We start from the raw sequence: 24,635 nt of genomic DNA on the forward strand, positions 1-24,635 counted from the left end.
GCATTTCTGAGGGTGCTCTGGGTAATAGCTCCTGTCAGAAATTAGAGCAATTTCATTTTGTAGAGAAAGAGGGGGATGACAGTCTGTGTGAGGTTGGCCCTTCATGGAAATTCTGGCCCAATCTATCACAATGAAAGCTCTGTAGGCCAGCTACACCCAGTTCAGGATAATGGTGAACAATCAGATGACTTACAGGACAAAGAAGCTCCCTCAACATCTCAGTCGCCCAAGCACACTACCTCTACCAGTGCTGCTTGTGATGCTGTTCTGTTTGCTCATAATTATTGTGCTGATTTGAGCACTGCAATGTTTTTTACTGGCATGGTGTTCCACATGTGCAATCTGAACCTGTCGGGTGGGTCAGGAGACACAACTTTTAACCTCAGTTAAAATGTCTACTGTGAATGCTGCTCCATGTCTCAAATATACATCCAAGCCAAGTTATTCCAAGTTTAGTTGAAACACTGACATCTAACCCAAAACAGAGACATTACCCAGATATGTTCTACTAACTAAAAGTAGTCAAGATGTGGAGGAGCCAGTGTTGGACTGGGGTGGACAAACTTAAAAAATCACACAAAACCAGGTTATAGTCCAACAGGTTTATTTGGAAGCACTAGCTTTCAGAGCACTGCTCCTTCATCAGGTATGGTGAGGCAGATATCAAGTTATCTCAAGAATGTGACTTAAATGAAGTTCTGGGATTTACATATTAATGAACCGAAACCTGCAACCCATTCTAAAAGATAAAAGACTTAACAGCAATCTAGGTTTGTTCAATATATTGCTTTAATTGTGTGACACTGTGATCTTCTGCTATAAATTCTGTGTCTTATGATCCTGCCCCATTAGTTACCCGATGAAGGAGCAGTGCTCCAAAAGCTAGTGCTTCCAATTAAAGCTGATGGACTATAACCTGATGTTGTGTGATTTTTGAACAAAAAGCAGGACAAATCTACTTTGGTCAGGGACCAGTCTAACAGCAGAGTCCTTAGCAGACTGAAAGGACAGGTTGCCAATTGATCCAGTCCCAGAGTTTGATGGGTGAAATGGGTATGCTTTTTGATTTGATTTGACTTATTATTGTCACATGTATCTGGGTACAGTGAGAAGTTTTGTTTTGCCTGCAGTGCAAACAGATCATATCATACACAGTGCATTAGGGTCATAGAACAGAGCAAGGAATACAATGTTAGTGCTGCAGGGGTGCACCGAAAGTGAGTTCAGCATTGCATTTAAAACTTGAGAGGACCATTTAGAAAGCTGGTAACAGCGGGGAAAGAAGCTATTCTTGGATCTGTTGCTACGTGTGATTTGTATCTTCTACCTGACGGAAGAGGTTGGAAGAGATTGTAACCGAGGCAGAAGGGAATTTTGGTGATGTTGGATGCCTTCCTGAGGCAGACAAGCAAGAGGCTGTAAGAACACAGCAAGCCAAGCAGCAAGAAGTGTAGATGGAGTCAATGGTGGAAGGCTGGTTTGTGTGATGGACTGGGCTGCGCTCACAAATTTCTGTAGTTTTTTTTTTACGATCCTGGGCAAAGCAATTACCAAGCAGTGGTACATCCAGATAGAATGCCTTCTATGGTGTATCTACAAAAATTGGTATTTACATAAGTGCTGAATTTCCTTAGCCTCCTGAGGAAGTAGAGGTGTTGTTGTGCTTTCTCAACCACTGCATCAATGTGGGTGGACCAGGACAGACTGTTGGTGATCATCGCTCCGAGGAAATTGATGCTTTCGACCATTTCCATCCCAACTCCATTGATGGAGTTTTATTTGGAAGACAAGTTTACAGAATGTTCAAAGGGGGAAGCCAGCCAAAGAACAGTGGGAGAATCCAGCCTAGAGGTTAGAAAGACATGGATGAGCTTTTAGCAACAATTGGATAAAGTAAGAGTCAAGACAGATGAAACTAAGTTGAACAGTTCAAACATGCAATGGATTCATAATTAAATATATCAGGACTTAGACCAGTCTGGGAAGTTAATTCGGAACATGCAGTTTGTTTAACATGATACACAAAGGAACAGGGATATGTAAAACTGAGGTGGGAGAAGATGGTTTACATTGGCAATCTGCATCATAAATGTAGATATTGTTAATAATTGGGAACAATGCTCACCTTCATTCCCGGGCTGGTATTGTGACAAGGGAGGTTTTTTTACCTGTAATAGATTATGCACAGTTTTAAGGATGAAATTTGGAGAAGTTCTAGCTTGTCCAATTATCACCAAGGCTGAGAAGTGAAATCTGTTCCCAAAAATGAAAGAAAAATCTCGCAGTGACAGTGTTCTGACACCAGAGGGCAGAAAAATGCAAAGAAGCTTGCAAGTCAGTGTACTGGCTTGGGTAGAAGCTGCTGAAATATTCCTTCCAATCCGAATTTACAAAGAGAAAATAGAGAGAAAAAAAAATCTAAATGGGTCAATCGGATGTTGTTTAGACCGTTAGCTTAACACAAACACAGGAAGAACTTCTAAAAAGAAATCAGCTGCAACTCTCTGAATTTAATTTAACCTTAATAAGAGGTATTAGTCGGTAAATATTTGCTCTGCATGGACAATGACTTTGTGTAGGTAGCTGCAAGGCCACCTGGTTGTCTGGAGCTCAATGCACACAGTTGGTGTTTCAGGCTCAGTAACTCAATGTAACCAAGCTGTAATCAGTGTAATGCAAGTTTCTTTTCATATTGTACACACATGAAACGTCAGGCAGTACTGGCAATGCCTCCTCAGAAAATGCTGATAGCTCTCCTTCTAGACCCTCCTTGTAGGTTGTTAGTTTCCTTCACACATACAACATGATGAAGCACGTCTCCATGTATTCCTGATGACTCTTCCTGTAATATAGGAAACATTTCACATAGTGTCAAAAATGTATTCATTTAATCAACGATTGTGGCAGTCAAGGTTTAACTAAGGTGAGTTTGTCAATCAATAAGTTTTCCAAAGCACATTTATGACTCACAGTGATAGAGTAAAATGCTGTTTTAAGCATGCCTCTTGCTTCATCAATTTAGCTTTCGGTGTTTTTAACCAGGCAAGTTATGATACACCTCTGGAGCAGATGGGACTTCACCCAGAGGCTGGGATTGTGCTGTGTTGTGGTAGATTGTTCCTTGAAATAATCTCAGGAGCCTTGAGACCACAGGTCAGTGATTGTTTATCGAGTCAGTGATGGGAGAGTCCACATCATAATAGATTGCGAGGTCACAGTGCACCTCAACAAGGATTCATTAGATACTTAAACATTGTAAGTCACATGGACAGTACATTTCTCAAAGTCTGAAATGGTCTGTTTGAGACCAACACCTTGTTTTTCACACAGGTGGCAAGGCACCTGGTACCCCAGTCTCACCACTGCCTATCTTCCCCAGTGCCATCCCATCTCCTCTCTGAAGCCTGTTCTTCATTACTGTCCTTGATTAAACACCCATTGCTTTGCCTATCTTGCTGTGGTATGGGATCACCTTCATACTCCATTATCCAAATAGGGCTTCAGCATTACTACTGCTTCAGCCCCACCTCAATGAGTTTCGGGATAACATGATATTGAACTCTTCTTCCGTCGCCATCACATCCGTGCCCATTTCTTTGGGCAGGAGACCTCTTCCTGTCCCACAAGCCTCTACACACACCTCCAACACTCTCCCTCCACCTGGACCCTTCCCTCTGGCCTTTTACCTTCACTCGATTTGTCCACTGAGAACTAACGACATGACATCGACTATCTTATTTCCTCTGCACCACCTCCCCCAACCCTTTCAAAACTCTCTTCCTTTGAACGGACTGCTCTCCATGCTCTTAGATCCAACCCTGAATTTGTCATCAAGCCTACAGACAAGGTCATTGCTGTTGGAGTCTCCATTGCAGATGCTGAGTGCCAGTCTTCTGATACCACCTCCCATCTCCCCATTATCGACCATCACCAATCTCGTCTCATCTGGGGATCTCCCCATGACAGCCTCCCAGCTCACACTCCCCCAACCCCATGCAACCCCCTTCTACATTCTCTCCAAAATCCACAAACAGGACTGTACGGAGAGACCCATTGTCTCTGCCTGTTCCTGCCCCACAGAACTTATTTATTCCTGGATGTTTGGATTGCAGCCAGGGGGTGGTGGAAGCGGGAGGTAAACCCTTGGTTTAGTACAGAACTTTCAGCATCAGAGAGCAGAAAGTCGGGGGGAATAGTGAATAGATGACAGGAGGTGGGGTTGGAAGAGAGGATGGAGTCAGAGGGGAGGGGTATGGAGGAAGGCTCCAGAGGGATGTGGGTACCTCTTGAGTTGTTGCAGCTTGCATTCCTTAATGCCTGAGAGGATCAGAAAAAGCTTCTCAGACAGTCAAATGAGCCAGAGAGTGACAGGAGAAATGGGCTGGGAGAGACAGCTGAGAGAGAAAGAGATCTCTCTGTTGGAGAGAGATGTCAAGAGTGTACACATGGTGATTCTGGGCACTGAAAGCGGATCTCAGGCTGCAATTAGAACAGTTGTCTGAGGAGTGTTGTACATCTTTAGTTCTCATGGAGATATCTGTGATCCTGGATGGGTTCAAAATACAATACAGTCGGAATCCACCTGGGGTGATTCTGAGCTGGAGGCAGTTACTGAGGACTGAGGTGTGGCTGTGGAAGTGGGTTTTGGCAAAGACTTTGTCAAATGCTGCAGGAGGAAACAAAAAGTAATAGTGGTGAACAAGAGAGAGATTAAAACAGATATCCTGTTGGAGACTGGAGCAGAACTTCATCAAGGTAGGTGTACCTGGAAGAGATGTGGCAGTGAATTAATCACTGAAACAAAGAACGATGGATGCTGGATTCCTGAATCCAAAACAGCAATTGATGGAGAAACTCAGCGATTCTAGTAGCGTCTTTCTATAAAAATGACCCTGAGTTTCCCAGTTGCCTGCCAACTCCAACACAGCACCGTGTTCCCACACCAACATTTCTGTCTCAGGCCTGCTGCAGTGTTCCAGTGAGACTCAGGGCAAGCTCAAAGAACAACATCTGATTTTCAGGGACTCAATGTTGAGTTCAGTAACTTTAGATCCTGATTACATCCTTCCATGTTATTTATCTAACCCACATCTTGATTCTATCATGGCATGGGTTGCTTTCAGCATAGCCTATCCATTCTCACCCGCTCTCAGTCCTAGTATTACATTATATGAGTTACTTTCAGTACCCCATTTTCTCCTACTCTTAACCTTTGTCATCATTTCAGCATTTCTTCTGTCTTGGCATAATCTCTTGTCTGCCTATCCCTTTCACATCTCTCTCTCTCTCTCTCTCTGGACTCTCCTCATTGCTCACCTCTCTCCCAACAGCCCCCAGTACTGGCTTCACCATGAATACCAGATTCCTATCAGTTCTGATGAAGAGACACCAGATTTGAACCATTGAACTTTACATTCTCCCCATGGATGCTGCTTGACCTGCTGAGTTTCTGTTTTCATTTGACTCCATGTATCAGTTTATGAGCCCTCATTCATGCCTTTGTGACCTCCAGTCTCAACTACTACAATGCACATTGGGCTGAGGTCCTACATTTTGTCCTCCATCAACTAGAGGTCATCCAAAATATTGTTGCCCATATCATAACTCCCAGAAAATCCCATTCTTTTATCACCTCTGCATTTGTTAATCTACATTGATTTCTGGTCAAGAAATGTCTGACCCTTGTTTTTGAATCTTTCTACTGCCTCACCCACCCCAGTCTCTAATCACCTCTAGACCCACAACACTGTAAAATATTTACTCGTCTTTATTTCTCACCATTTGTATGCCCTTAATTTTAATTGCTCGGTTTTTGGAGGCTGTGCCTTTAGTTTCTTACTGAGAATATGTGTAGGGAAAGAGTAACGTTTTGAGTTTTGTGAAACAAGAGGTTCAGCTGAGTATGACTCAGATCAGAGAAGACCTTACAGTGTGCTGGAGGCAAAGGTAATAGGTTAACAAGGTGGAAAAGCATTCATTACATAGAGCAATTTAACAAAATTGGAAGCATTCAGTTTGTAAGGTTAATTTACTAAGGTGAAAAGTATTCTTTATGTGAAGCCAGTTAAGGTTAAGAACATTCATTGTGTACCAGCAGATTGCTTAATCTCCACTATTGATACTCGCTGATTGTAATAGTCACCCAATTAATATGTATGTTGCCTTACCTGGAAGTTTCTCTCTGTAAAATGACTATATAATTCATTAAGAAACTGTTGTTCAAGAGAGAAGACCAAGATTCATGTCTCTGTGCACATGGGCAATTGTTCTCTCTCCCTCCATAGCCCAGAATAAAGGTGAAGGAGGTAAAGCCATACTTTGTCTCTGAGCATTTTGCTTCGACTGAGGGGGGAAACAGGATGACACTACCGCCTCACACCTTTATACTTTGCCACCTCTCTACCTGGCTTTCCTTATTTAAGACAGTGTTTAAAATATACCTTTTAGACAAAGCTATTGGTCAGCTGATATAATGGGTTGCAATTTTGTCAAGGATATGGGTATTGGAAGTCTTCCCAAATGTTGATTCCATGATCATCCTGGTGGAACCCACCAGTCGTCTCTTCCTTACGGGTGTTGTGAGAAACTGAGCCCACTGTCTCTGGAGGGGTATGCCTGAATAAGGAACAGAATTGGCCAGGCTGACAGAGTAGAAGTCACCCCCTCCTACCACTCTGTGTCTCACTAACTTGACTGAGTTTTTTGAAGAAGTGACGAAGAAGATTGATTGAAAACAGAGCATGGATGTTGTCTGTATGACCTTCAGCAAAATGTCTGACAAAAGTTCTGCAAATAGAATAGTTAGCAAGGTGAGATTACATGGAATACAGGGAGAACTAGCCACTTGGATACAAAATTGGCTCAAAGGTAGGAGTCAGAGGTTGGTGGTAGAGGGCTGCTTTTTGGACTGAAGACCTGTGACCAGTGGTGTGCCACAAGGATTGTTCTGGGCCCACTACTTTTGGTCATCTATATAAATGCCTTGGATGGAAATATAGAGGTATGGTCACTAAGTTAACAAATGACACCAAAACTGGAGGTGTAGTGGACAGTGAAGAAGATTACCTCAGAGTACAAAAGGATCTTGATCAGATGGGCCAATGGGTCGAGGAGTGGCAGATCAAGTTTAATTTAGATAAATGTGAGGTGATACATTTTGGTAAGGCAAATCAGAGCAGGACTTAAACATCTAATGGTAAGGTCCTGGGGAGTGTTGCCAAACAAAAAGACCTTGGATTGCATTCATAGTTCTTTGAAAGTGGAATCACAGGTAGACAGGGTATTGAAGGAGGCATTTGGTATGCTTGCCTTTATTGATCAGTACATTATGTATAGGAGTGGGGAGGCTATTTGTGGCTGTACAGGACATTGGTTAGGCCACTTTTGGAATACTGCATTTAATTCTGGTTTCCCTGGTATACAATAGATGTTGTGAAACTTGAAAGGGTTCAGAAAAAATTTATAAAGGATGTTGCCAGGGTTCAAGGGTTTGAGCTACAGGGAGAGGCTGAATAGGCTGGGCCTGTTTTCCCTGGAGCATCGGAGGCTGAGGGGTGACCTTATGGAGGTTTCTAAAATCAGGAGGGGCATGGATAGGGTAAATAGGCAAAGTATTTTCTACAGGGTAAGAGAGTCCAAAACTAGAGGGCATAGGTTTAGGGTGAGAGAGGAAAAATTTAAAGGGGACTAAGGGGCAACTTTTTCACGCAGAGTGTGGTATGGGTATGGAATGAGCTGTCAGAGGAGATGGTGGAGACTGGTACAGTTACAACAATTAAAGGCATCTGGATGGGTATATGAATAGGAAGGGTTTAGAGGGATATGGGCCAAATGCTGCCAAATGGGACTAGATTAATTTAGGATATCTAGTTGGCATGGATGAGATGGGCTGAAGGGTCTGCTTCCGTGCTGTATGACTCTGTTTACTGGAACACCATGACTCTGACTCTATGACTCTGTTAACTGTCCAGGCTTAGCAAGCTTTCTCTCCCTGACCCTGGAGTCCTTTACATCATTTTAATGCACCCCATGAAATCCCACACACCGACCCTTTCACTTTCCATTATCTACTGAAACAGTGATCCATTGGGAAATCTGACAAGTCTTCAAAATACTCTGAAAACTTACAATTGAAGCAAATTTTTGAAAAAGTTTGTATGAAGAACTGATGACTTCGCTACCTGGTGAAAATGTCAGCCATTCACAGCATTAACAATACAATCTTTAATCCAATTCAACCATTTCAATCTTGAGTGAATGAATACTCAGACTTTGAAAAATGTAGTACGGAGAAAAATCAGGTTATCATATGAAAATACAATGGTCAATCTTAAAAAAAGTCACTCCACCCACTCGCGCTTTGCCAACATGGCTTGCAAGCTGGAATCCTTCAGCTGTTCTTGGAGCTATGCCAGGCATTCATAATGAGGTCATCTGGCAACGGTCTCAACTGAAACATTTTGAACAGATCGCCAGACATTTGGAATTCTGGATTTGGATCCAGTCTGCCATTTTGAAAGGACTCCCTGATTCAACTTATCTTCACAAAAATTTGAGTCAGTGTGTGCTATTGTGGCTCAGTGTTGTCTAATTCCCCAGTGATGTGGCTGAGAGGTGCCATACAAATATACGTTGTTACATGCATCTGCAGGAGTATGCACAGGAAAGTAACCATTTTTTAAAAAAGGTATCTGTCAAGTCAGGTCAGCTGAGTCAATATTCTTGTCCTGTATTTCTCTAAATCCCTAAGCCTTTAGACCCATAGGAACATGAGTAAGCATTCAATCCATATCTTCTTGAACGACAAGAAACCTTTTACCCGTCCTCATAATTTAACCTCCTAAGGCTTTGTTATCATTTTTCCTAATATATCGTATCTCAATAATGTCCACCCAGCCAAGGTGAATCCAACAGTCAATTGACCATTTCTGCACAGCTCCTTGACTCCACCAGGGATGAGCGTGGAATGCAGCACTGACTCACCCTAGCATTAGCACTTCATTGTTCTGTGTGCCCTGAATCACAATGAGAATGGTCAAGGGTAAGCAGTGTCCTCCACTGCAGCGTCAGCCATGTCTATATGTATTCTACTTAACCCCTCCCTACTCATTCAATCAAAAGGACAAGGTTAAAATGTTGCTTAATGTACAGCATCTCTGTGTGTAGCCACAGTAAATAGTTGATTAATAAATAACAAAGTGCATGCATTTGCATCACCCCCTACTGTGCATCCAATCTTCAGTCTCACAAACTCAGCCGGTGTGAGATAGATTTTTAACCCATTCCTATCTTAATTGCAAGGCTCTTACTTACACCACCACAGCTGGGAATTGGGATTTTATTAGCACAGGAGAAGACCATTGTATCCAGGTCAGCCTTCTGAAAGAGAAGCCTTTTTCCCATACCCTTTAACTTTTAAAAATATTGATCATTGTGCACTCAATTTCCTTTGGCAAGCTGCTCCTACCACTGGCAAAGGGCCATTGATTTGAAACATTAACACTGCTTTTCTGTATCGATAGCTGCTGCCTAGCCCACTGAGCATTTCCAGCATGTTCTGCTCTTATTTCACATTTTGAGCATCCACATGAGCAAAAGAAGCCATCTGCAGGATATCTTTTCTCATCCTCTCTGTCAGAACTCAAGCAAACCAGATAAAGCACATAGGTGTGAGCTGTCTTTGATAATGATGGTAAAAACAATGACTGCAGATGCTGGAAACCAGATTCTGGATTAGTGGGGCTGGAAGAGCGCAGTAGTTCAGGAAGCAACTGAGGAGCAGTAAAATCGACGTTTTGGGCAAAAGCCCTTCATCGGGAATAAAGGCAGTGAGCCCGAAGCGTGGAGAGATAAGCTAGAGGAGGGTGGGGGTGGGGAGAAAGTAGCATAGAGTACAACAGGTGAGTGGGGGAGGGGATGGAGGTGATAGGTCAGGGAGGAGGATGGAGTGGATAGGTGGAAAAGAAGATAGGCAGGTAGGACAAGTCCGAGCAAGTCATGGGGACAGTGCTGAGCTGGAAGTTTGGAACTAGGGTGAGGTGGGGGAAGGGGAAATGAGGAAACTGTTGAAGTCCACATTGATGCCCTGGGGTTGAAGTGTTCCGAGGCGGAAGATGAGGCGTTCTTCCTGCAGGTGTCTGGTGGTGAGGGAGCGGTGGATAATGATCAGCCAGACCCACTGTCTGTGAGGAACTTGCTCTACACAAGCGTTCCTGACTGCTTTTCATGGAAGCATCCAAGGAGCAGGAAAATTGGGCTTTTGCCCGAAATGTCGATTTTCCTGCTGCTCGGATACTGCCTGACCTGCTGTGCTTTTCCAGCACCACTTTAATCTTGACTCTCATCTCCAGCATCTGCAGTACTCACTTTCGTCTGCTTTTCATGGAACACAGCTTAGGCCCCAGTGACCAAATCATTGACATCATAATGATGGCTGCTGGGTTTCTTGTACCTCGCCTGTCAGGCTGTGAGAGCACGACTTGCTGCAATTAGACTGTGTTGGATTCAGACAAATATGAATATATTTGTGCATTATCCATATTAAGGTAGCAGAACCTTTATGCACAGTGCTGGGGGAAGATGGTGACATAGTGGTCATGTCATTGGCCCTGTAATCTAGAGGCTCAGGCTAAATGAGTAGTGACATGTGTTTAAATTGCATCATGGGAGCTGATGCTAATATAAGTGAGAGTGTAAACAGTTGCTATGGCACTAAGCGTTTATTATTATCCATTTTTGTCTCTAAGGAAATTGGTCATCCTAATCTAATCTGGATCCCAGGCCCCCAGCAATGCGGTTGACTCTTAACTGCCCTGTGGCATGGCCTAGCCCCTTTGTTCAGTGGCAATTAAGGATAGGCAACACAATCTGGTCATGCAATACTCATATCCGAGAAAGCTTAAAAATATTTAGCCCAGACAAAGCATCACAACAAAGAAAGCTAATCCTTCGAGCTATGCTGCTGGCAAAATCTTTCTGACGTTTTGTCAAACAAACTTCCAATGTTTGCCTTGGTGCAGCAAGTCCACAGGAACAAAAAAACCATAAGAAAAGAAATGACTCTATAAAGTGATGAATAGACCAGCAACTATGTTCAGTCTTGACATAACATAGATAAGATCTACACATATGATAGAACTGCCCTCTGCTGGGCACATGCTACACTTTGTGCTGTTTTTAGTCTATATTCCACGTGACTGTTTAACTCACAAGAAAGTCGTTCTAACAAGATTTGAGTTGGCTTATGCAACCCAGTATCTCAAAAATGTTGGATGAAATTGAGTTCTAATTTTTACACTGTTTCTCTCAGAAACAGTGAATCTAGCTTCTGTTTGTTAATGATCACCAGGAGGTTACTGGTTAGCATAGAGACAATGCAAATTAGTAGCAACAAACATCACATTTCATCCGAGACAGCAAAGAGGGAATTATCCAGGCAGACGTGAAAAGAGAAAGATTCATCTAAGTTTTATTATGTAAATAAAATGATTTAAGATTGTCAGTCAGGTGGGCATACTGGAAGCCACTTATATTAACACAGGAATAAAAATGCCTATTTGTCATCTTTAACATCTGTTCACTGGCTCATTTCTCAGTGCAATGCCCTGACCAATCAGAATCAACCTACCTGCTTTGAAATATAAACAAAGCCTGACTGCTCACTGTCATTCAGCATCAATGGATGAATTCTACATGGCAAATCCGCTGCCAATCAGTGTCTATTTGCTAACCAATCAATCCTCTCCTGTCTGCTAGTCCATATGTTGATTTTCCCCTCAAATTGATAATTCTTGCAAATATCCTGATAAGTTCAAGACAAAAAGCTTCAGCAAAATGTGTCTTTTCTCAGCAATAATTATCATGAGTGAAATTCCACACCCAAGTACTTTTAATGTTTTGGGCTGTACTCTCATTCAACAATGAATCCTGCAATAAGCTATAAGGAAAGGCTAGAAAAACTTAAGTTGTTTTCTCTGGAGTGGTGGAGGTTGAGGGGAGACTTGATAAAAGTTCATAAAATTATGTGAGAGGCATAAATAGGGTTGATGGTCAGAATCTTCTTCTCAAAGTTGAAATGTCTAAAACTAGGGGGCATGCATTTAAGGTGAGAGGGGGGAGGAGGGGCAAGTTTTCTCTTACACAGAGAGTGGTAGGTATCTGGAATGTGTTGTCAGGCATGGAGGTGGAGGTAGGTATGATAGGGGCATTTATGGGGCTTTTAGATAAGTACATGAATGTGCAAGGAATGGAGGATTATGGACCAAGAACAGGCAGAAAGGATTACTTAAATTTGGCGTCCTGTTCAGCCGAAGGACCCATTCCTGTGCTGTACTATTCTATGTTCTAACCATATATGTCACTCTATCTTCTTATTCTGTCCATCTACCTAACTTATTATTTTCTGTCTTTCTATCTGTCATCTTTTTGTCTATTTTACCATCCATCCATCCAATAGCTTTCTGTCTGCCTATATCTCCATCTATCTCAGTCTGTCTACCTTATATGGGGAGGAGCCCATTTAGTCATGCACTGTCTGGCACAGGTGGTTAATGTTTGCCTGTGAATGAATGGACTCTCACATTGATTTACGTCCATTTCCCTGAAGGCAATGTACAAGAGCAGAAACTCTCTCAGAAGGCCCTGATATTAGTTCAGTCCAGGGGATGCAATGATAAATTCTTACCAAGTCTTACCCCACCTGCCTTCCTATCTCTAAATCCTCTCAGCCTCTGCTTACACTGCAAGGCCATGCTAAGCTGATGAAGTATAGACTAGAGATTGGAACTGCCCTGCACATCTCACAAATAGATCAAGTCATTTATTGGTTTCCTTCAGGCTGAAAGTGACTTACTGCAGAGAAATGAGGGAGAGCTCCTAAGCTGGTGGTGATCTGAAGACTTTGCTGTAACTTGTTCACAGGCCCAAGTTGTTTAGCCATCTAAGAATTATCACATAGTTGTCAGCAGGCAGAAGACTTTATCCTGACTGAGTGGTCACTGGGTGACAAACCAGTCCACTACCTATTGCTGACCAAATCTCCATTTGTACACAACTGTTTGGCTCCAGTTCATCTGCAAACACTGCTGTAACCCACTGCTGTGCAAATAGTCTTCACAAAGAGTAGAATATCGAGCTTGTTGAGAAGAGTTGGTTAGCTGGCTTGTTATACAGACATGGGTTCAGACATGGACCAACAGCATGGGTTCAATTTCTGCACCAAATGAAGTCACCACAAGGGGCTCTCCTTTTCAATCTCACCCCTTGGCCTGAGGTGTGGTGACTCTCAGATTAAACTGCCACCAGTTGGGAGAAAGTGAGGACTGCAGATGCTGGATATCAGAATCAAGAGTGTGGTGCTGTGGTGAGGCAGTATCCGAGGAGCAGGCGAGTCGATATTTCGGGCATAAGCCATTCGTCAGGAATGGATCACCACTTGGCTGTCTCTAATGAGAGAGCAGCTCTATGGCTCAGTGAGACAATGGAAATTTTTACTTGCTTTCAAACTGTGTAACAATCCTTTTAAACATTAGTTTTAAAATGGATCTTTTCTAGCTTCAGTCCACAATTTAAAAAGACACAAAAATAAAAAGACATGGTCTTTCCAGTATCAGATACTAATGTCACTTATCCAAGTACGATTCTGACATAAAGCCAGAGTTTTAATTTTTTGTAAGTCCATGAATAAGTCTATTCTGCAATATCTTCCAGATATGAGGCCGCTGCTTGGTTATTCACTGCTCACCACATTTGTACATGTCATTCCTTATATGAGGTATAAATAATTTCTCCTAAGCGATGTATTTGGAATTCTATAAAAAGTTTTACTCAGATTCTGCTGCATTAGTTGTGATTAAAGATGAATGAAGCATTTTAATAGGTGCTGAAATCTTGATACAAGTATAGCAGCTCTTGAAAATGGCGGATTATTGAGATGCAGCTAAAATATTTTCCCTTCATCACCACTTTGCTTCAGAAGAAAGGGATGGGCCTGTCTGATGGAACTGAGTCACCTTATATGTCTATTCCAACTGAATTTCTCGTGTAGGCCTCACTCACTTCACATAACACAGTTGAACTCCAGGATAATTATGTGTTCCATGTACTTCAAGACTGGGTGAAAGGGCAGCACACTGCTGCCTCACAGTGCCAGGGACCCGGGTTTCAGTTTAACTTCAGGCGACTGGCTGTGTGGAGTTTGCACGTTCTCCCCATGTCTGTGTGGGTTTCCTCCAGGTACTCTTGTTTCCTCCCATCGTCCAAAGATGTGAGGTGGATTGGCCGTGGGAAATGCGAGCTTATGGGGGATAAGGTCTAGGTGGGATGCTTAATGTAGACTTGATGGACTTGATCTTTGCAGTCCACAGAATCCCTTCCGGCACGATTAGGATACTATTTTTAAAACATCTGCCATTATATTAATACAGGCTTTATTTAAAATTTATTCAAGTATTAGATTTTTTTTATTCCTGTTTGCTTATTAAAGAAAAACTGATTCAATCAGTCAAACATCCACACGAAGCTATCTTACCTCCTCCAACCTGTCCAATCCTCCATTCTCCTCCCTTCATTATTGCTCAGGTTAGGGCCCAATTCGACCCAGACAAAAGCCATCTGTTTGTGCACTGTGGAAGTTGGTCCCTGTGCCCCAGTGGTCCTTCTGCCCGTTTGACCTCATCATTGACGGGAGTACCATCAGCTGTCTGGGCTGTTCCTTCCATTAACCTGTCTGTCTCCTTTTAAACCTTCCTCTTTGATTGACCTTTTGGTCAAACCTCCTAATATTTTCTGCTTTGCCTCAGACCACAAGAAATAGGAACAGGAGTAGGCCATTCAGCCCCTTGAATATGCTCCACCTTTCAATAGGATCATGGCTGATCCATGTCTATTTGCACTACTTCACAATTATTTTATGTTTTACTATCAATAACATCAATATTCCTTTGCTAGTTTATTCAAAAATCTTTCAGGTAGTGCCATGAAATCTTTTACATACACGCTAGAGGGCAGAGAGCTTTATCTTCATCTCATCTGAAATGTAACATCTTTGACCATGCAACACCCTCTTGTTACTGCAGTGAAGTGACAGGCGATATTATATGCTCAAGCTCTGCTATTGGGTTTGATTAGTTGAACACACAAATCTCCTAACTCAGAAGTGAGCATATGCCAGTTGAGCCGAAGTTGACACCTTAATTACTCTTTTCCTCCTATTTGGCTTAGAAAAGTAATTTACTGCTATGACAGTTCAGGCTTTTGTCAAAAGACAACAAGTAAAATCTCATTCGGCTGTCAAAATACATATGGGAACAGTTTGTCAAATTGTTTGACAAACAAGCTCAGTGACCTACGGACTTAGAATTTCAAAAAAAGAACAGTAACTTCAATACTGCTGGTTATTCACTGTAAATGACACAATTAAATTTGATTTCTAACCAAGGCAAATTGGAGGAATAGAACTTGAATGTGGATTTTTAGAGGAGATCACTTTTTAATATATTAACCACGTATATTAGTCTAGATTATCCATGCCTGGTTGAATGTTAAATATGGTGTAGATACTGTCATGGATGGGATTTATGCATTTTCTCACTGTTTGTGAGCAGTGCATTTTATATTGTAAGAGGTATGTCTTTTTATGCTCTCAAAGTGTAAATCCTAAATTTAAATAGTTCAGCAGCAAACTTCTGTGAATTTAAGACAATTTGAGATTATTTATTCTTACTCATTCAACTTGAATTTAAGCACATCTCACACAATTGTTCCTATGTTCCCACACACACACACACACACCACTTGGTTATACATAAAGGTACAAATGGTAATGGTACTCTGGTTCACTGATCTGTGTGGCAACCCTGGGGTTTCTTGAATTAACATGATGCTTTAAAGTTGAACGTAGGGTCTAAGAAAACTAAAGATTCTTAGTAAGAGACAAAAACCTGCAGATGCTGGAATCCAAAGTAGACAGGCAGGAGGCTGGAAGAACACAGCAGGTCAGGCAGCATCGAGAGGTGGAGAAGTTGGCGTTTTGGGTGTAACACTTCTCCAGGACTAGGGGTGGGTGTAGGGGGAGCTTCAGATAAAGGGAATGGGGTTGGGGTCAAGGTGGTGAAAAGGGGATACGTGAAGACAGGTAGAGGGCACGACCTGGTTGGTGGATGGGAGGAATGAATCCAGTAGGTGGCTGGGAGGGGTAGAAGGGAGGGGGAGGGGCTGGGAAGGGAGGTTATTTGAAATTGGAGAACTCCATGTTGAGTTCTGCAGGCTGTAGGCTGCCCAGGCAGAAGATGGGTGGTGACTAGGAGGACCCAGCTGAGATGCTCGGTGAACCATTCCTTGCAAATTGGAAGAAAAACACCTCATCTTCACCTATCCCCACCTCACCTTCACCCTGCCCTCACCACCTCCTTTATCTGCAGCTCCCCATACACCCACCCCACTCCTGAAGAAGGGTTAAACCCGAACGTCGACTACTCCACCTCCTGATGCTGCCTGACTTGCTGTGTTCTTCCAGCCTCCTGCCTGTCTACTAAGGATTCTTGTTAAGCGGAGATGTTTATTGCAGTCAAATTTCTAGGACTTTGTTTCGCAGGTGAACTTAAAATTGGAACAAGCTGGGGAGCTTTGCTCTCTGTTGGGATCTTCTTCCAAGGTAGTTCAGTTAATTAGTTTGATTGCGAGGTGACATGCAAGCTAGTTATGGCCTGGCTTTCTCACCACTGAACTGTTGGTTTGATGGTTTTCTGATGGGACTACCAAAAATCCACTTCTGGTTGAGTTTAAAAGCAGACAATACCATGGTTTTCTCATTATGTGACTTCTGCAAATTCAAAGTTCTCTTCCAAACATGGGGTGGTATCTATGTTGATTCTGTGTTGTTAACATCTTAGAAATTCAGTCTGCCTAGAATGGATACTGGAAATCATCATTAAATAACATAAGCCTTGTGTTGTTCCATCTTTAATCAAAGAAAATGTGACATTTCCACAGACAGACCTGAATGTCCATTGTAAACCAAATATACTTTTGAGACATAACACTGACTTGCTCAATTGGCAAATGAATTTTCAGTCAAGGCTTATGCCCGAAACGTCGAATTTCCTATTCCTTGGATGCTGCCTAACCTGCTGTGCTTTAACCAGCAACACATTTTCAGCTGTGATCTCCAGCATCTGCAGACCTCATTTTTTACCCCAATAATTTTATTAGCCTGTTTGTGTTCAGTTTTTAAAATTATTGACTGAAAATTCACAAACTGATGCGTTTGGCATCTCGATACACTGAATTTCATTTTCCATTTGCCACGGTTCGGTTTATCAGTAGCTCGAAAGAATTGCCATACAATGTTGATTGACTATACCTTGCATTTTTCACACTGGCCGAGAACTCTTTTTCCAATCAAGTTGCCTGAAGATAATAAATTTTCACTTTTGTTATTAAACAATGATGGTTTCATGTACTTCTTTCAATGTGTTTTGAGCTCATTAAACAAAGGTTGTCAGTATTGGATGGAACAGTTTCACACTCCCAGGTCAAACATATGATGGGAGTTGGGGTAGGATTCACTTGAATTTTCTTTCCAGCCTGTGAGGTCAGTGAACAGAGTGACTTCCAGAACTCGGATCACCATGCAAACCATGGGATTGTAGGTCCGTGAGACAGGATTGTGGGAGGAAACTCAAGCACCCAGAGAAATCCCATACAGCCATGGAGAGAATGTGCAAACTCCACACAGACAGACAGTCACCTAAGGCAGGAATCGAACCCAGGTCCCTGGCACTGAGGCAGCTGTGCTAACCACTGAGCCACCGTGCTGCCCAACCATTAAAATGATTCATTACCTGCTGAAAGAAGAAATTCTCCTCAGACCTCTCTTACCCTGAGATTATACCCTCTGCCTCTGTATGTTCCATGAAGGGAAACAACCTTTCTATATCTACCCTGTCAAGGCCCCTAAGAATCTTGTACATTTCAATAAGGTCACCTCTTATCTGTTTATATTCCAATGAGGACAGGCTCAATCTCTCCTCATATTACAATCCCTCTTTTAAAGGGACCATTGTTTGAGGAGGTTCTTAAAAAATGGTTGACAAAGTTTTAATTGCTGTGAGACTAGGAGGAGCAGGGAAATGTTCCACCTCAATTGACTAAAATTCTGGGATGTTTATTGGTCTCAGATTGACTATCAGCTCATGGCCTCTCCTGTAACCAGTTGAAGGCAGGAATTTGCACCAAGTGTCAGTTAGTGATGGCCTTATCTCCTATAATTGCCCAGCCTGACAAGGACTGACACTGGGATAACCACATAGGAACCCATTGACGCCCAACCAACTGTAGCTGTTGCCTATTTTGCCTGCAGAGCTTGCCAGTAGTCATTGAATTACACCTGAAAATGGTTCAATTCTGAAAACATAGCCAGAGTGTCTAAAGTGGATAGGTGTATTGTGTGAGAAAGAGTGTCCAACTTTCATTCAACAACACTTCTATCAAACTTTCCTGGGGCAAACAAACCCTTGGGTGAACCAAGGTAAAATATATGCTTATATAAGGTGAACTGAAAATGTTAGAAACTTACATCATGAGAGGAGGCCCACTGTGCCCATACTCGTTATTAAAAACAGTTACACAACTAATCTGGCTCCCCTACTCATTCCCTGTAACCTTCCCATATTTGTCCCCTTTCGTTTCCCATATGAAATTTCATATTGAATCCGTTTCCCACAACCTAATCAGGAAGTGCATTCCAAATCACAACAACCCATGGATGTAGTGATTGTAGCAAAGTCAGCCAGGTGGGCCTCACAGAATGTGAGCTCCCTGAATGAGGCAGTTAGCCTGGTCCAGTCAGGGAGCCCAGGCTGACAGGAGTCTCAGGGGTTCTGTTCACCCTAAGAGCTGGCTCTGAGGGAGCTGGATCAGTGACAAGGAAGTAAATAAAGGCTGACTTGATGACAGGATACTAGTCCCTGTGGAGTTATTTCAGTGGGGTTAAAAAAAACCCTTTGTCTTTCACCATTGATTTTTATTAGCAATTACCTTACATCAGTGCCTCCTGATTCCTGATCCTCCTGTCCATTCAATCAACACCCCTCATGATTGTAAACACATTTAAATAAGTCACCCCTTAACCTTCTCAGCTCTAAGGAAAACAATCCCAGCTTCTTAACACAACTCACACCTTCCATTTCTGTGTGTGTAAGAATTATTCAGTAAACCAGGAAAAAAGTTACCTCTGCGAATATCCCTCAATATGACATGAAGAATTTACCTTCCATACATTGAAATGAGTGCATGCTTTCTGAAAACTACTGATCAGTTTTTGCTTCCTCGCTGTTCTTTTCCAAGCATTCCCAACATGTTTTCAGCTCTTTTATAATTTTCCAATTCACCATGCAAGCTTAGCACCCTCTCGGGGGATTGATTTGTGAAGCAGATCTGTTAGCATCTGCGTAATGCAAATGACCTCGTCAAGATGGCAGGTGGAGCTGAAAATAATGAGAGGAAGCTAAGATCGGGGGTGGGGTGGGGGTAGGCCAGCACAGGAGTTATTAGGAAGGGTTGGGGGTGATAGCAGCCAGATCGCTGAATGCATTATCTGTCAATTATACCCTTAAAGGTTTCTGAGCTCATCTTTGTTCATGAGGAAAATTAGTGGAGAAAGACTAGGAAAAGCATGCCCTGGAAGCAAATTCAATTGTAACTTTCGAGAGGGAATTGGTTATCCACAGGGATACATGTGACTGGGACTCATTCAAAAAGACAGCACAGGTAGAATGAACCATTTGGTCTCCTTCTGTGTTGAATGATGTTATGAGAGACACACACATTTGTAGTTGGCACGGTTGCACAGTGGTTAGCACTGCTGCCTCACAGCGCCAGAGACCCAGGTCCAATTCCTGCCTCAGGCAACTGACTGTGTGGAGTTTGCACGTTCTCCCCGTGTCTGCGTGAGTTTCCTCCGGGTGCTCCGGTTTCCTCCCACAATCCAAAGATGTGCGGGTCAGGTGAATTGGCCATGCTAAATTGCCCGTAGTGTTAGGTAAGGGGTAAATGTAGGGGTATGGGTGGGTTGCGCTTTGGCGGGTCGGTGTGGACTTGTTGGGCCAAAAGGCCTGTTTCCACACTGTAAGTAATCTAATCACATTGCCAGTGTAACAACCTATTATGGCAAATAATTGCTGAAACTTACAGTTTCCAGGGATATAAGTGGATCAGTGCATATTCTCCATGTATTTGCTGAACTTGTTCTTAATGTTGTGCATGTCATGGAGCTACACTGGTTGCACAACACAGAAAAAGACCATTGAGCCCAGCTACCATAGCTAGAGTTTATATATCATACAACCTGCACCAAAACCTCTTCGCCTGATCGCTCCAACTTTTCATTCAATTCCTACTTCCCTCATATTTTAAAGGAGCAGTTAGAATCATAGTCTTACAGCACCGAAACAGACCCTGCGGTGCAACCACTCCATGCAGTCTGTATTCCCAAACGTAGCCAGTCCCACCTGCTTACACTTGGCCCATATCCCTCCAAGATTAGAGTGGGGCTGGAAAAGCGCAGCAGGTCAGACAGCAACCGAGGAGCAAGAAAATTGACATTTCGGGCAAAAGCCAATTATCAGGAATGAGAGCTCTCATTCCTGATAATTGGCTTTTGCCCGAAATGTTGATTTTCCTGCTCCTCAGATGCTGCCTGACCTGCTGCGCTTTTCTAGCACCACTCTAATCTAGACTCTAATCTCCAGCATCTGCAGTACCCACTTCTGCCATATCCCTACAAACCTTTTCCTATTCACACACTCACCCAAATGTCTTTTAAATGTTGTAACTGTACCTACATCTATCACTTCCTCTAGTAGTTCATTCCACATGGGGATAGCTTCTCCTTATCTCTATCCAAACCACTCATGACTTTGAAAATCAGATGGGTCTTTATGACCATCAACAGTGGTTACAAGGTCACCAGGTAGTCATTCCAGAGATTTTAAAATTGGATTTAAATTTCACCATCGGTCATAGTGGGATTCAAACCCATGTCCTCTGAACATTAACATTGGGTTCTGGATTAATTGCCACTATCACTAGGCCACCACTTTGCCACGTAGAGTAATGTTTACCTGCTTACTTGGGGAGAATACTGTTCCCACAGAGAGCTGTCAGTCATTCTCTTGTGTGTGTGAAGAGGTGTGCAGGATGTTGGCAAGAAAACATGAGTAGATAATGAAACATTAAAGGAGAGTATAGTTCAAAAAGCCAAAAGAGGCAATCACTTTCCCCATTCTAGTTTCTGCAGAATATTAAGCCCTTCGGTGAAACCCCATGCCTGTGTGGGTTTCCTCCAGGCACTCTGGTTTCCTCCCAAAGATGACAGATTAGGTGGATTGGCCATGAGAAATTGCCCGTAATGTCCAGGGTTAGGTGGTTTAGCCATGGGAAATGCAGGCTTACAGGGATAGGGTAGGGGTGTAGGTCTTGGTGGGATGCTCTTCAGAGGGTTAGTGTGGACCCAATGGGCTGAATGGCCTACTGCCACACTGCAGGGATTCTATGATTCAAGATAGAGTTCTCACTATTCAGTCACGTGAAGGTAATTTTGTGGACACGTTTTGTGAACAGATTTTCAAAGTGTCAGGTAGGGATTCCAAATGTTCTTTCAAAACAAGCCTACCAAGCAACTGCGTTGTTCCATTGTTTGGAAACATGGCAGCAAAGACAGACACATTTTGTTTGTGGATAAACAAGAATACAGCTGATCAGACATTCAGCAGGTGGTACTTGGCTCTCTTGTACGCTGCACTGCACTCGTTCTGACAAAAGATCCGGAACAAAATGTTGAGTTGGATTTTTCATTACTACAAATGCATTCTCTGAAGGTTATTGATCAGCTCCCATCCCCCTGTCCCAGTCAGGAAGGGCAAAGGATACAAGCAAGGACAAGCATTAAGACCATTGTGCCTAACAACTGACAAATCCTTCAGGAACTGGGAGCCATCTGACTGAGTAAGTGGTCTGCACAGATGGTTCACCAAATCAAACTTATTCTTAAGGGAGAGAGACCATCAGTGGAATTTCTGCCTCTAAGAATCAGAAGATTATTGTTGATTCGAGCCTTTGACAAACCTGCTTGATCAAATTCTTCAGAGCTCCTTTCGTTGTGGGAGGGGCACTAATCTGACACAAAGAGGCAGAAATCAAACTGCCAAAATACAAGAGCTGCGAGCTCATGTCAGAATATCTTTTGGTAAGTTTATAGGAGAATGAGAGGAGACCTTATTAAAACATGAGAGATTACTAAGGGAATTGATCGGATGGATGTGGATAGGTTGTTTCGCCTTGTGAGAGAGTGCCAGGTCCAAAGGGCATCACCTCAGAGCGAGGGGGTCACCCTTTTAAGAGATGAGGAGGAAATCCTTCCCTCAGAGGGTGGTGTATCCATAGAACTTTACTGCAGAGGACCTTTGAAACTGGATCATCAAACATATTCAAGGCTGAGATAGACAGATTTCTAACAGTAAGGGAATCAATAGAGGGATAAAGAGGGAAAATGGAGTTAAGGATTATCAGGTCAGCCACACAATCATGGAGTATGAATGATGGGGTAGAGTCAATGGGTCGAATCGCCTATTTCTACTCATTCATCTTAGAGTTTGCAAATCAGCCTGCTAATTCAATCTGTCCTCTACATTGATCTGTTTGCATCTGGGCGTAGCTATAATTTGCAGTACACAGATATCCTGTTTTGTAATGTCAAGCTGTATGATGAGGTTGTAGGCTCTGACTGATTGGATCTTTTAGATTAGATTCCCTACAGTATGGAAACAAGCCCAACAAGTCCACACTGACCCTCTGCAGAGTAACACACCCAGACCCATTCCTTTACTCTATATTTATCCCTGACTGATGCACCTAACACTGTGGGCAATTTAGCATGGCCAATTCACCTGACCTGCATATCTTTGGAATGTGGAAGGAAACGCAGACATGGGGAGAAAGTGCAAACTCTACACAGGCAGTCGGCCGAGGAGGGAATCAAACCCAGGTCCCTGCTACTGACTCTTTGGAGTAGAAGGGCTGGATTTTTCTGAAAAGGGAACAGGGTCAGTATTAATATACGGAGCTTCCAGTCACTAGGAATGAGGAAGAACCCAGGAACTGCAAGTCACCAGATGTTCCTGGCTACATGCAGTATCTCCAGATTAACTTTTGTAAGAATCTCACCTGTAACAGCTCCTTGATTGTCACGGACTTTGTAGCATTTGCAAATTATTTAAACCTGCCACACATACTTAATAATTATTACTTAAACACCTCTTTAACGTGACTATTAATCTGGCTCCTTGACCCAGAAAGTATACAATTCTAAAGTGTTCCTTCCTCTTCCTTCAGGTAGTAATTACTTTAAAAACATTATATTTTAATCATTTATATTTTCATTCTTCTTTTTCTATTCAACTATTTTTTTGGCCTCTTAATGCAACTTTTCTTCCCTTCTAATTTTTTTGTGAATAAATTGATTCTAATTTGCCCTCCTTTCCATTCCCCACACCTTTCTCTCTTTCTTTAATTCTCAATCTTTTAACCTTTTTGGTTAGGGAAATACGTTGTTTGATCTGTTCATGTAAGTTCTAAATGCTCATTATCCTTGTCATGCTGTTATCAACTCACATGTCCAGCGGTTATGTGGGCAAAAACATCAAAACCAAAGTGTATAATTGTAAGAAGAGTTAATGGGATACACTGAGATTCCATACTGAAACAATCTCTACACATTCTACTTTCATCAACTTTCCAAATCCATTGTTTCTCCAGGGATACACTTTTGAAACTCAACCCTGTAAGAAAGGCTTAGGATTATTAATTAACTCCAGGCAATGCCATGGTTAGTAAAGTTTGATGTAAAACATTGTAGAAAACTCACCAAAGATCATAAGACTGCATTTTCCAAACCTATGATCACTTCCACCCAGAAGGGCAGCAGAAGGGAACATCATCACCCCAGGTTCCCCTCCAAGCCACTCATCATCCCGACTTGGAAATATATCGCCATTCCTTCACGGTCACTGATTTAAAATCTTGGAATTCTCTCTCTCTAAGTGCATTGTGGGTGTATTTACTGCTTATGGACTGCAATGATTCAGGAAGGCAACTCATTTCCACTTTTCAAGAGCAACTCAGGAAGGATAATAAATGCTGGCTCAGCCAGGGATTCCATGATTGAATGAAAGAAATATGATTCCAATATCATTTTGGAATGATAGCTTCAGGCATACGTATATAGAATGCTATGTTACTCCCTCCTGCACCACAGTCTGTATATCGGACCAACAATATATCAGCCGACAGCACAGTGTGATCTGAGAAAGATGTTTGAACAAATTCCAACTCTCGAGTTTAAAAGTAAGATCAGTACGAACTTTTGAGAACCACAACGTACCACAGAAGTGTTTACATTTCACCAAATCACAATGTTAAGGATATTAGAAGAAATGCTTGAATACTAAAGCTGTAAATTAAGTTTGTGGAGAAGTGTTGATTGAAGTGTCAATAACATTCTGCTCCACAGACATTTATATCTAAAGCATGAATTAAATCTATTGTTAGCACTTTGTAAAATTAATTGCATACACTTGCAT

General features: G+C 42.4%; 1 long non-coding RNA gene across 1 annotated transcript; it reads right to left on the bottom strand.

Moving 5' to 3' along the window:
• Positions 1 to 1,168: 1,168 nt before the first annotated feature.
• LOC132826938 (uncharacterized) lies at positions 1,169 to 23,988 on the bottom strand. The gene is made up of 3 exons (XR_009645941.1): positions 23,921 to 23,988; positions 2,703 to 2,842; positions 1,169 to 1,845 (listed from the first exon to the last, which is right to left on the bottom strand). It is a non-coding gene; the product is annotated as an uncharacterized LOC132826938 (long non-coding RNA).
• Positions 23,989 to 24,635: the final 647 nt, after the last annotated feature.

Source organism: Hemiscyllium ocellatum, chromosome 23 (genome assembly GCF_020745735.1).
Source record: "Hemiscyllium ocellatum isolate sHemOce1 chromosome 23, sHemOce1.pat.X.cur, whole genome shotgun sequence".
Lineage (NCBI taxonomy): Eukaryota > Metazoa > Chordata > Chondrichthyes > Orectolobiformes > Hemiscylliidae > Hemiscyllium > Hemiscyllium ocellatum.